This window comes from Drosophila willistoni, assembly GCF_018902025.1.
Source record: "Drosophila willistoni isolate 14030-0811.24 chromosome XL unlocalized genomic scaffold, UCI_dwil_1.1 Seg141, whole genome shotgun sequence".
Classification (NCBI taxonomy): Eukaryota; Metazoa; Arthropoda; class Insecta; order Diptera; family Drosophilidae; genus Drosophila; species Drosophila willistoni.
In genome coordinates, this window is record NW_025814052.1 from 5,967,930 (window position 1) to 5,980,660 (window position 12,731).

General features: G+C 31.8%; 3 non-coding genes across 3 annotated transcripts; 2 read left to right on the top strand and 1 right to left on the bottom strand.

The window, feature by feature from the left end:
• The first annotated feature begins 9,395 nt into the window (after positions 1-9,395).
• Trnas-cga lies at positions 9,396-9,477 on the top strand. Its single transcript has one exon. It is a non-coding gene; the product is annotated as a tRNA-Ser (tRNA).
• Positions 9,478-10,610: 1,133 nt separating this feature from the next.
• On the top strand, positions 10,611-10,692 carry Trnas-aga. The gene has a single exon. It is a non-coding gene; the product is annotated as a tRNA-Ser (tRNA).
• Positions 10,693-12,345: 1,653 nt separating this feature from the next.
• Trnas-cga lies at positions 12,346-12,427 on the bottom strand. The gene has a single exon. It is a non-coding gene; the product is annotated as a tRNA-Ser (tRNA).
• Positions 12,428-12,731: the final 304 nt, after the last annotated feature.

Consider the following 12,731-nt stretch of genomic DNA (forward strand, 5'->3'; position numbering starts at 1 on the left):
TATTTAAAACCATTGACTATGAAACTAAAATAAACCTAAAATTTGCAATTTATGAGTAAAAACTGGATCTTTTCAAGTTATAAAGTGAAACTTTGATAATATTTGAACTATGAAATAAGGTTCTCTTATAAATTGAATGCAATAACAGAAAAATAAACGAAAAAAAAAAAACAAAAAATACTATCATACTTAATGGGTTTAAGCTAGCAACACAAAATGTTGCTGGGCAACTATGTTGCTAGCCATTATAATGTTGCTAGGCCTAAATACATAAGTTGCTTGCTATTATTTAAGGTATATCTCAATATTTAAATGCGTTTGTTAATAAACATTGTACCAAACAATATATATCAATTTATTATCTTAAGTATTAAAGTAAGCAAAACTGCATCAAATTAAAGTAAAGTGGGAAAACGGTTTTGGCTTCTGCTTCTAGTCAAGTTTGTATGTATCTGTATTTGCCACATTAACATTTATTTACAGCTGTATTGCGTAAGGTCATGTCAAAGAAAAGCAGCGACGACAGCAACAACAACAAGTTACAGCCATAAAGTTCACGCAGATGACAATGCCCCCCATCGGCCCCGGCCCCGGTCCCCGCCCACGTCCCAGTATCCCCAAACTCAACTCACCACTTCTTTCAGTTTCGGTTTTTGACCTGTTGGCTACTTAAACTCAGCCATATACACACTCACACACACACACACATACACACAAACAAACAACAAACAAATATCCAGACAAAAGTGTTTTTTTCATTCTCTCCCTCTCTCTCACTCACACACTGTTTATATAGAAAGAGAGAAGAAAACTTTAAGTATATTTGGATTGGATCGATAATTTCATGTCTTTGGCATTGAGTTTCGGCCATAAACGCTTAAATATTTTGCTTGTATTACAATTTTGTCCCTTTAAGATATAATAAATGTCTGTATTTATGTACATACATATATATATTCTTGAACAGCATCCGTTTTGTGATTCGTCTCTCAGGTGGCCATTTAAGCTCTATATATTATCTGAACAGTTTGAGAGTCTTACACAATTATTTAAAAGAAAATACTTCAAATTTATCATTTGTCGTCTTTTTCATTAATATTTAAGTTAAAGTTTTGAAAAAATGTTCCAAATTGTCATAGTTTATTAGGTAACTTAAACACAACCTTCAAAAGCAATTCAAAAAGTTGGTAACTGATAATCTAGCTATTAATTTAAGAATTGTTGTGAATAATTACAAAACTCTCTATGGCTCTGTTTGTGTTTTTGTCTTGTACACAAAACACTTTCTTCTGCATTGAAAACTAAATCATTTACATATTTAATAAAAGTATTAAAAAGAATTTTCTATTAGTCCTTCTAGAAGCTGCGCATGGCACTTAATTCAATGGATTAAGGTAGTAATTTAGTCAAACATCAAAAGTTTATAAGCGGTTTTATTGAAATAAAATATATATTTGTCATAGGAGGGACAAAATGTGAGCTGATTGTATACCTATTTCAAGAACCACCAGTTTCTATTATTAGCAGCTTTTACTAAAGACTTGTGACGCTAAAACTAGTTGAGAATTCCAACTGCATAATGCGAAAAAAGAATAACAAAGCTCAAAGCTATAAGTTTTACCTTTCTTTATGTGGGCTAAAACCTATTAATTGATTAACTTAAAAAAGGATGAAGTCTAGATGAAATATACAAATGTTTATATAATAGTTGATCAATTTTGCTACCTTTTTTGTTTATTTTCAAATGGTTATGCCAACTCAATTTATAGGATATATAACATTCCGGGTATGAAAATTGGACAAATGGTATATGTACCTATATATAAATCGTCAATAAGATATTTTAAAGCAATTTTACATAAATTTCAATGCAATTTTTGGAACATTTTCAAATTGAATACAAAGTAAAGTACTTTTCATCAAGTAAGAACTTTCAATTGTACATTTTTTTGTGTGCTCTGGGCACTTAAGAATTGCATATGAACTTATTTTGTTGTTGTTGTTGTTTGTTTGGTCAATGCAAACTGGAAGCCGACAAGAAGAACAGTCAAAGAGTTGGTTTAGCTCCTTCCATGGATATATGTATATATTGATAGACGGAGTCTGAGAGCAACTTGGTCTAGGTCCAAAAGGAAGAAAAAAACCAAAACCAAAAAAAAAAAAAAGTAAAAAAAAAGGAAAACATTGTCAGGCAGTTTACGTCCACAGTCGGCTTAGCATAATAAACGTCAGAATTAATTGGATTTTAATTGTCTGTTGAACGCTGAAATTAAGTGCAGCCAAAATAGATTGAGAGAGACAGGGCGACAGAGCGAGAGAGAGAGAGAGAGAGAGAGAGAGAGAGACAGAGAGAGATGTATATATACAGAAATGGTTTGTATTAAGCTGACTGCTTTATTTAGCCGTCTTTTGGTTTGGTTTGGTTTGTTTTGTTTTTTTCAGCATGGGGCCAGGCATTTCACATCTTTGGGGCGATCTTGGGGGCTATGATCAACCAAGCGACACACACATGAAACGATTATTTGCATTTCGGTTTCTCGTGTGTTGGTGGTCGTTAGCCACAGACAAGGCTAACCTACAGTACACTTTACTTAACTTAACTTCACTTCACTTCTTAATGACGCCGACAACGAGGCAAAGCGATTGCTAGATCTGATTATGCGGCCAATTCACTGCACCAAAAAGCAAAAACAAAAAACAAGCTGGTTAACTAATACATACATAATTGAAAGGTCTTAGCCCTATGTGGATATGTATCTGGGTAGAATGAATTACAAACAATTTGTAACTTAACTTTTCAAGAAGATTTATTGTTGCAAGCAGGACTACCTTCAGGACACTCTTTAAAGTGTTGCGTACACGCATTTGCCAAATCAGCTGTTTAGGCCAAAACCAAAAAAACAAAAAGGAAAGAGAAGAAGACAGCAAAAAAGGCAGAAGCCAGTCGAGGCCCGGATCATTGAACGTTGAAGTTCAATGCACTTTTCCTGTGTGTCGATGACGTTCGACTACGTAGTCAACGTCCCTCCATTTTTGGCCCTAGGGGCAAGGATAATCCAGCTAAAAACAAACCCAAAAAAAAAAAAAAAAGAAATGGCAAAAAACGGCAGAGACTCGAGCCTGCGTAAAGGACACGCACACGTGCCCAGGCAGAGCAGTCAGCAGCAGCAGCAGCTCACATTTTGGGGGCATTGGCTTTCGTCGTTAGCAAACATTTTCGGCGTCTTCGTAGGGCTTCGGTTTTTTTTTTCTTCTTTTTGGCGGGTGTCAATGTCCTCTGTGTGTGTTAGTGTACATACGCCGACGACGACGACTGACACCGACTCCTGTGTCCTGATGATGTACCATGTGTCCTGCACAAGAAACAAAACAGCAAAAGAAAGAAAGCAGAGAGAGAAAAAAAATTTAATTCGCGTTGCGTTCTGCGTTACGCTCGTCACATTTTATTAGCCTGTTGTTTGGCTGCAGGACATTGAACGTCTGTCAGCCCAGCGACTCCTTTGTGTCGCAATAAATAACACTCATGAGTCTGTTACGACTGTATGTGTGTGTGGGCTGTGTGTGTAAGGCCTTTTTCAGCTAACTTTTGAATACCTTTTCCCCCCCAAATGAGTACTTACCTTTTGGTCAAAAAAATAAACAGTTGATAGATAAGAATTTTATATACATTCAGTCATCAAATCACTCATAATCAAGTTATTCATATTCGAATTTCTTTGTGAGTAATCTTATTTCATTTTAAGACAGACATCCAAATAAGAAAACACCCTTAATCTTACTCATATTGGAATTTCATAATTAAGCAACAATTCATAATTTATCATGTAAATTCCAATAAAAATTATTTAACTTATTTTTTATTCACATTCATGTTTGACATAATGAATTCAAATGCAAGTTAAGTTAGTTTATTCTGAGTTATAAAATTCCATTTTAAGCTTATTATTCATTATTACTCATAATCCACGTTTCATCGTAGGTATTCAAATTCATCTTGAACATTATGAGCTTAAATACCAGTTATTCTATTTTGGATAATCTTATTCAATTTCTAGATACTTTACATTCCATTTATTCATATTCATATACTACTTATTAGTTCATTTATTTATATTTCATATATAGATCTTCTTTTTAAGATTCATACATTTTATTTTATTGATATTCAAGATAAACTGAAATTAGTAATCTAATCTAGGTAGCTATTCATAATTATTCATAATAACCATTTATTTCATTCTACATATTGCTTTTTAAATTTATTTTAATCAGAAACTGGTATTCTAATCTAGAAACATATTCATAATTATTCACAACATTATTTTATTTTATTTTATTTTTATTTTATTATTTTCTTTCTAGGTATTCCGAAGTGTTCATATTCCTTTTAGGTATCTTCTAATTATTCATACTTTCCTCAGTTCTATTAGTTCAGTAATCAATTGGTCAGGACTATTATTCATTATAGGGTATACGATTTGCGTTCCCGGAATAATTATATCGGCTCTTTGGCTCTATATGTTGTATATATTCACTTTCTTGTGTGTATGTTTGTTTTTGTTTTTTCTTTTTTTTGGGTGTCGAAATAAGAGCATTGACATTTGAATTTTTATTTCGTTGCTCTTGTTAACGTACTTGATTACCCGTTTAATACGCTTACAAAAAGTATTGCGGTCTATTGATGAACTTTGCTGCAAAAAAGAGTTTGAAAGTTATTTAAGAAAAAGACATCAAGTTTGGAGAAAACTATCACATAGTTCTCACTCAGTCATTGATGTTTGAAAGAGTATTGATAATTCGACGTGAAAATGATCGAGGAGTAGTTTGGTTTCGGTCAAACAGTGGGCATATCCTTTTGCACCGTTATCTGAGGAGCGGGTGGTGCATTTTTTTTTGTTTGGTTTTTTATTTATTTGGCCAACCTTTTCCTTTCTTTCCGTCTTTGGGATTAAAAGGCATTGTCATTGAGGCGGCAAGGATAAGGCTTAGGGTGAGGGCAGATGTGCCTTTGGTCCTCCCTCTAACGGGAACACTTAACCCTAAGCATATTTTCGGCATTTCTTTATTTTATTTTGTTTTATTTATTTATTTGTTTGTTTCGCTCGTTTTTTTCCTTCTTATTTTTTTTTTTTTTGCATTGGGAGGGCGCTAATGATGATGAAGAACAGTGACAACAACAACAACGAGAACAACAAAGTGCCATCATTGTCAGGGTCTTGTCTCCTTGATGCGTCCTTCAGGAGCTCTTTGGCGCATGACTTTTGCTGTCTTTGCAACTTGCCAAACTCCATGTTGCAAGTAGAAAAAGAAGAAGAAAAAAACAATCGCATATCTAGCCAAGTCACCGATATCGAGCTCAAGATGCCCTGTAGTAACTAAAAATTTCGATATAAATCTTAAAATAATATCTCAAAAGATTTGTATTGAAAAATCTAAAGTCCTTGCCATTGAATTAGTTTGAGGTGATCAAAGAAATCCTGACTATATAAGGCTCCATAGTATTTTAGTGTTGCAAGATTAGTTAATCTCTGTTTCGAAATCTGTTCAAGTGTTGGTAAATGCTATTAAAGGCTGAGGCATGCCATTTGTTAAGCTTGCCGAATTTTCCAAAGTACCTAACAGATTTATTAGTTGCATATACCCCAACTATCATTCAGATATTTATATACACGGTATTTAAAATTGCAAGAAATTCTTCTCGTCTTTTTTACGATTTTTTTTCCTCGTTCTTTTTTTTTTTTGTTCTCCAAGACGCTGTCTATGCTGCAAAAGAATGCCTTTGGGGTATTAAGATAAAAAATACATGAACGAGCCGAAACGTAGAGTAGAACAGAAAGACGAGTGAAAAAAAAACATAACAAACATAGATAGAAAGAAGAGATAGAGAAGAGAGGGAGAGAGAGAGAGAGAAAGCATGCATATTGCACTTGCAAAAGAAAAATTCACAGGACGCACATAAAAAGTTAACACCAACAATCATAATACCCTTGGAATACTTCTTGGAATGCTCATCATGATTTCTTTAGCCGAATAGGCTGTTTGATGGACAACTGAGAGACTGACAAATGCACAAGAAAGTCTCTAGTCTGGATCCTAATTGAGGCAACTGTTGTCGATATCCTTCACTCATGGTGTAAAAAGCACAAAGGATTCTGTTGTGATATGTTTGGCTAAATTTTGATTACTATACTAAAAATGTATGTATGGTCCTCGCTTAACCCTTGTAGGAGGCAACATTTTATGGACACTTTGTGTGGACCTATACAGAGGCTAAAGACAACTTTTCATTGATGGAATTTCACTTCAGCAGACGATTTTCAGTTTTTGGCTTTGTTGTCAGCGAATGGAATCGAGCATATGTTGATCTTTCAAGAAATCTCACACGTCATCGACTATCTAATCTTAGGATCATTTACCAATTAGAGTAGGAAGCAAATTTACATTTGAGTAAAACAGAGTTGAGGCTAAAAGAGGTCGAAGGAGAAGTCTGAAACTTCCATTTACTCCATACACACCTATGGCCAGATTAATAGGTGTGAGCATAAGGATTTAAGAACTGCTTATGTATATAAATATGATGTGGCAAGTTCTATGATTAATAAACTGATTATGAATGATTTGTGATACAATCATGAAGTGAAATAAGTAATATTCATAATAATATATGTATCTATAAATACATAATAATATGTATATATATACATACCTATATTTTCTATCATTAAGAGTGGATAAATAACAAAAATTGACTCTTAAGCTCAAGTCCTTATTATATATGGAAACTTTTTTTTAATTAATTATTTGCTTCTGTCATCTATTTTCTCAAAATATTTAAAATCTCAACGAATTTGTTTATTAATTTTAGATGAAAGATTATTATTATATTAAACCAAAATCCGCAAAATCAGAAATAGGTGAAAGCCATCGATTTTGGTGATTTTAGCATTACAAATAAATGTAAGTTTAAATATGTGTATATATATGAAATATCATAAAATAACAGTAACTAACGATATTTTCGTTCAAGTAAATGGTAAAGTTAATTGCAATTGCTTGTCATTTAATTTGTTAATCAGTAACTAACTACTGTTTAGAATAAATACATAATTCATATATTTGAGGAAGATACCATGATATTGCCCTTCTATATGTTAACTATACGTCTTCATACCTAATTGAGGATGTTTAACTTTAATTCATTTCACTCTCTTTTGCCTCTTTAATGGCTCTTTGGCTAACAAATGTCGCCGACCTCCGCCAGGCTAATCTGTAGACAAATTTTAACGCCTTTTATACGAAATAATGAAAAGAATGAAAGAAAAAACGAATAGCAAGGCATACAAAAATTACTGAAGACTTATTTTCAGTTTATGGAGAATGCAACAGGAATTTTTCCTTTTCATCAGCTTAAAAGCTCAGTGAGATGGGAAGGATGTAGCGATGAAATTTTTGTATCTCAGAGATGATACAAATGTTTTATCCTGCTTTCTTTTGAGTATCGTCCTTTCCGTGTATGTGTGTGTGTTTGTGTGTGTGTGTGTGGTGTAAACGCTCATAATCCGTTATTAATTGCTTGACGACATGTTACCAAGATGGAATACATATCAAAATATATACAAAAATAAAGTTATAGATAAAGATTTTTATACATATATTTGTAAGTGTGTGAGTGTGTAAGAGGTGTGTGTGTGGTGTGTGGTGTTTATATGCCCTACACTTGAATGTAATTTATTTACTGAAAACACGCAATTATTTTATGCAAATGATTTTTCCTCACTTCAAGTTTGAGTTGAGTCAGCAAAACGGAGCAAAGCGAAGCGGAGGCAGCTCATCGCCCTCAGACCAGAAACCCCGAGAATCCTCACCCCCTTTTTTATTTTACCCTCTTTTTGTCTAGTTGTTGCTGTTGTTGTTGCTGTCAGCCATTGTGGGCGTGGTTATTGAAGGCGTTTAACTCTAACTTTTAACTCAGTTATACCCAAAGTGGTTCATGGCAACAATAACAACAACAACAACCACAACAAAATGCCATAACATGTTTTGTATGTAACTTTTGTGTAAATGTAAACAAAATGGCCGACAAAAAAAAATACAAATTTATTTATTTCCCTCTTGTAATAAATTGTGTGTGTGTGTGTGTTTGTGTGTTTTATCAAAACTATTTCTCAAAAACGTTCAACAATACAACAACAACAGCAATAACAACAAGGTGTAAAATAGACCAAAACAAAACAAATTATGAATAGAAAGATATCGAGTGAGATATATGTATGTATATTTTGTTTGTTATACAAACTATGTACATATATCTGTGGATATAAATAAAGTGAAACTTCGATATGACGAATCTGAAGGGGAATGGCAAAATTCTTCGCTATATTCTATTGAATTGTTTTGATTAGTACCTACTTATTAGTTTTTTGTTTGTCATACCGGGGCTTTACGGTATATAAACAAATTTGCAGATTGCTGTTTTCTTATTATTTAATTAATTCTCCTCTGTCTTTTTGAATTTTTTTCATTTAAAAAAGGCAGAGCGAATACTTTTACGTTGTTTGACATTGCTTTTGCTTCTAATAATTTTTATCAATGTTGTTTTTTTAACAACAAAATCTAAATTGAAAACTAAAAATGACCATTAAAGTGAATATAAACTAAGGTGCAATTATTAATTAAAATATCAATAAAATAGATTCCATATTATTTTTAAAATTAATGTTATTACCGTTGCTAGTTCTCCATTTAACACTGTAATCCATTTTATAGTTCTATATGGAAATAGTATTAAATATTCTTGATGTAAATAATTAATTTAAATTCAATTGTGGAATAGTCGTCATCGTTTATCTTATAAATATCTATTAAATAAGCAAACCTTTTAAATCAATAAAATAAAAGAATCTATTAAATAAATTGAAACGAATTATATTTATTTTTTCTATTGAGAAAGGTAAAAGGTAAGAAAAATGTAGTAATATTTAATTTTTAGCTTAAAATATCAAGTAATTGAAACTTAAAAATTAAAAAAAAAAAAACAAAAACTACAAAAACTATTCGCTATATTTTAAAAAAATTGTTGCTGCCATTATATAAAACTATTTACCATATTCCATAAAAAAAAACAAAAAAAAACAAATCTCGCAACCAATTCGTATAGTAAAGTGATTTGGACGAACTTTATAGGTAAGAAAAATATAAACATGTTGACTAGCAAAAACCAATAAGAAAATAAAAAATTTTACTTTTCGTTATTTACGCTAGAGTAAAAATAAAAAAAAAAAAAAAAAAAAGAATAATAAAATGTCAAAGCAAGCAAGCGAAGAGAAAGTTACTTGAAGCAGCGGCCATTTCATGGCAGCTTTATCACCCATTCCGACGACCCGCAGTTCACAGAAGCAGTTGTGGCCGAGCGGTTAAGGCGTCTGACTCGAAATCAGATTCCCTCTGGGAGCGTAGGTTCGAATCCTACCAGCTGCGAGAAGTTGTGTACTTTTTTTTTTATGTTTTTGTTTTTGCTTTTGTGAACAATTTTGAATTCATTTCTTGGCATAAGATTGTATTTACAATACAATTTAATATATTTTAATTTATATATTGTAAAAATGATAAAACAAAATCGTATGAGATAAAACAAAATATAATAGAAATTGATTTGTTCTTTGATTCGTTTCTCGCTACTAATTTAAAACCAAAATTACTAAAAATTAGTTGCAAAAATTGGCACCTAAATTTAACAATTTAAATATATGTAAGTGCATGAATATAAACATAAAAGAAAGAACTTTTTAAACTTTTAAATTGTCAAAAAATGCTTTGAACAAATGAAATGTATATGCTAGGCAAACGAAAACGATTAAAATAAGGTTTAACTCATAAGTAAATAAAAACCCAACTCAGTCTTGTGAACAAATTATTAGTTAATTCACAATCTCTTGTATTATTACCAAAGAAACAATCTTTCAACTATTGCTACGCCATCTTCATTAGAATTGTGGTCGAGAGCAAAATAGAATTATAAATTTAGTATGAGTTCTTCAATCTTTTAGTAACTTGAAAGATAGCTGAAAATTCGATACCATATACATACTTATAACATAATCCAGTTTGATCTAGAGTCTAGATTCTAGACACCAAATTTGAAATTAAATGTGTTTTTAAGCCAAATTGATGGCCTTTTAGTTTTAAATGCAATCCAATTTGTGCTATATTTTCAACAAATTTACACAAAACAAAAAAAGCCCTTATAAAACGGTTTAAGCCATAAATTAAAAAAAGATAAAGTTTTCAAATACATAATTTGAAATAAAATTTGCATATTTAGCATAAAAAGGTTTTACACGAATAGTGAAATTTGTCTATCTATTAATTATTAACTATTTTTTAATGCTTCTTTTCCGTTGAAAACGTATTAAATTAAATGTAAATAAATTTGTTTACTTATTGTCTTATGTATATTTGATGTATGTATGTAAATTTATGTGTGTCATGTTTTTCCACGTCATTCCATTTGTCGTCTGATCGGTCTAGGTAAGCAGCATAAAACACATGTGTGTGTGTTTAGAATTGAGAGTTGATAGCAAAACTGTGTTGAGGCAGCGCCATGGCCAAAAGCAGTTGTGGCCGAGCGGTTAAGGCGTCTGACTAGAAATCAGATTCCCTCTGGGAGCGTAGGTTCGAATCCTACCAACTGCGGAGCGTCAAAATTTTTTTTTGTTTTACCATAAATAATTTTTTTTCTATTTAAAAAATTTAATTAGCTTCAAATTGATTAAATTGGAAATTTGGTCTAAGCCATGGTCGATAGCAAAATATTAATTGCGGGCCCCCCATTGGGTACCAGATGGACTTTTCACTAACACAAAGATTAATGATTTCAACAAAACCAAAAAAAAAAGTGTGCAAAATAAAAAATAGCGCGCAAAAATTGGCAAAAATTAAGGCATTGACCTCGGGGATAGAGAGTCGAAGAACCACAGTTCAGATACAATGTGACTGATAGACGTAAATGCGGACAGCGACAACTCGACAACACTAGAAATCACAGAATCAGAATCAGAATCAGAGCAAACGCGTCTCACAAAATTTGCAAGAAACGACACACAAAGCGACAAAACCATTTGGGCATTCTATTAGATACGCATATCAGCAAAAGTATCTTGTATCTTGTAGGTTGTCCATAGTCCAACTGTATTCGCGCGTTTTATACGATGCGATAAGAACTCGAGACGAGCACAACAATCTTTTGGCCCAATTCGTTTGAAACATGCGTTGATTAATGGCCATTTGCACATCTTTCAGATACATACATACAAACATACATACAACAACAACAAGACAACTCGATGTATGTAGGTAGATTGTTCTGTTTCTGGTTCTTTTTCGCATATTAAATTAGGTGTAAAAGACAAACACCAAGAATTGATCCAATACCCATTTTCTTTCTTGATCGTAAGTTCAAAACTCTTGTCTCAGTTTCTATTTCCCGAAATTAGTTTTGCAATTTTGCTAAACCAACAAAAAGCAAAAGAAGAACAAACCCAACAACAAACTGAAAACGTTTATGAACATGTGTTTGATTTTATCGTTCATTCGATTCACCTTTCATTTGTATGGGGGGAAATGACACTTTCAGTACCTGGAAATGGTATCAACTTCAACTTGTAGTTACACATTTATGCCATATTAATTCATTATTGCGAAAATTCAAACAATAGGGGCTAAGTATATGGCATTTCATTCATAATAAACGAACGAAATACATTCGAAATGACTCAAACGTTATGAAATCGAAAAACAAATTATAATCTTCAAACAAATGGAATTTCTTGTCCAATTTTTATTTCCTAGTATTTATTTATTAATTATTTCACTCATTTGTTTTAATTTCAACTATAGTTTTCCTAAAAGTAAGTAAAGCTGCTAAAAAGAAAAGTTTCTACTAAAAAAAACTAAATTTAAAACTTATGAATTAAAATCATAATAAATAAAATGATTTTAAGTCTGTAGTTAAAGCAAAAGAAAAACACAGAAACACAAAACGAATTAAATTTTAATTAAAGGATATGCAAAAATATTTTAAAAATATTATTGACGGAAGTCATTTTTCTTAAGAAGTCATTAAATATTGATTTGCGTTTTAATAGAATTATTTTAAAATCAAAAAATCAATAAAAACTTATTAATTTATACGTAGAGTTAAAGCTCCATGTGTGATATAGTTGTCAGATCGTAAAGAAAAGACAATTTATCTACATTTTAAGGGAATCCATTTGCTTTATATTTACTCATTCACTAAAAAAAAGTGAAAACTAAAAACAAGAGGCAAAAAAAAAATTTCAACTCTCTCGCAGCTGGTAGGATTCGAACCTACGCTCCCAGAGGGAATCTGATTTCGAGTCAGACGCCTTAACCGCTCGGCCACAACTGCTATGTAAACGACGCCCGCAACTGCCCCTGTATGCGGTGCATCGTCATCAGCATCGATGATAAGGTTCTGGAATGTTGCAAATTGTGTTAATGGGTTACATATCTTTGGTTTTCCAGAATTGGGATTCTATATATGCATATATATATATATTTCTGATCATAGCAGACAATTTAAATCACAATAAAGTTAGGAGAACTCAAGAACCTGAAAACATCTAAAACATTAAGTTCTAAAACGTTTCTTGAAAAAAAACTAAAAAAAAAATTTTTTTTTAGCTCTTTTTAGTTTTTTGTAATGTGTTTAT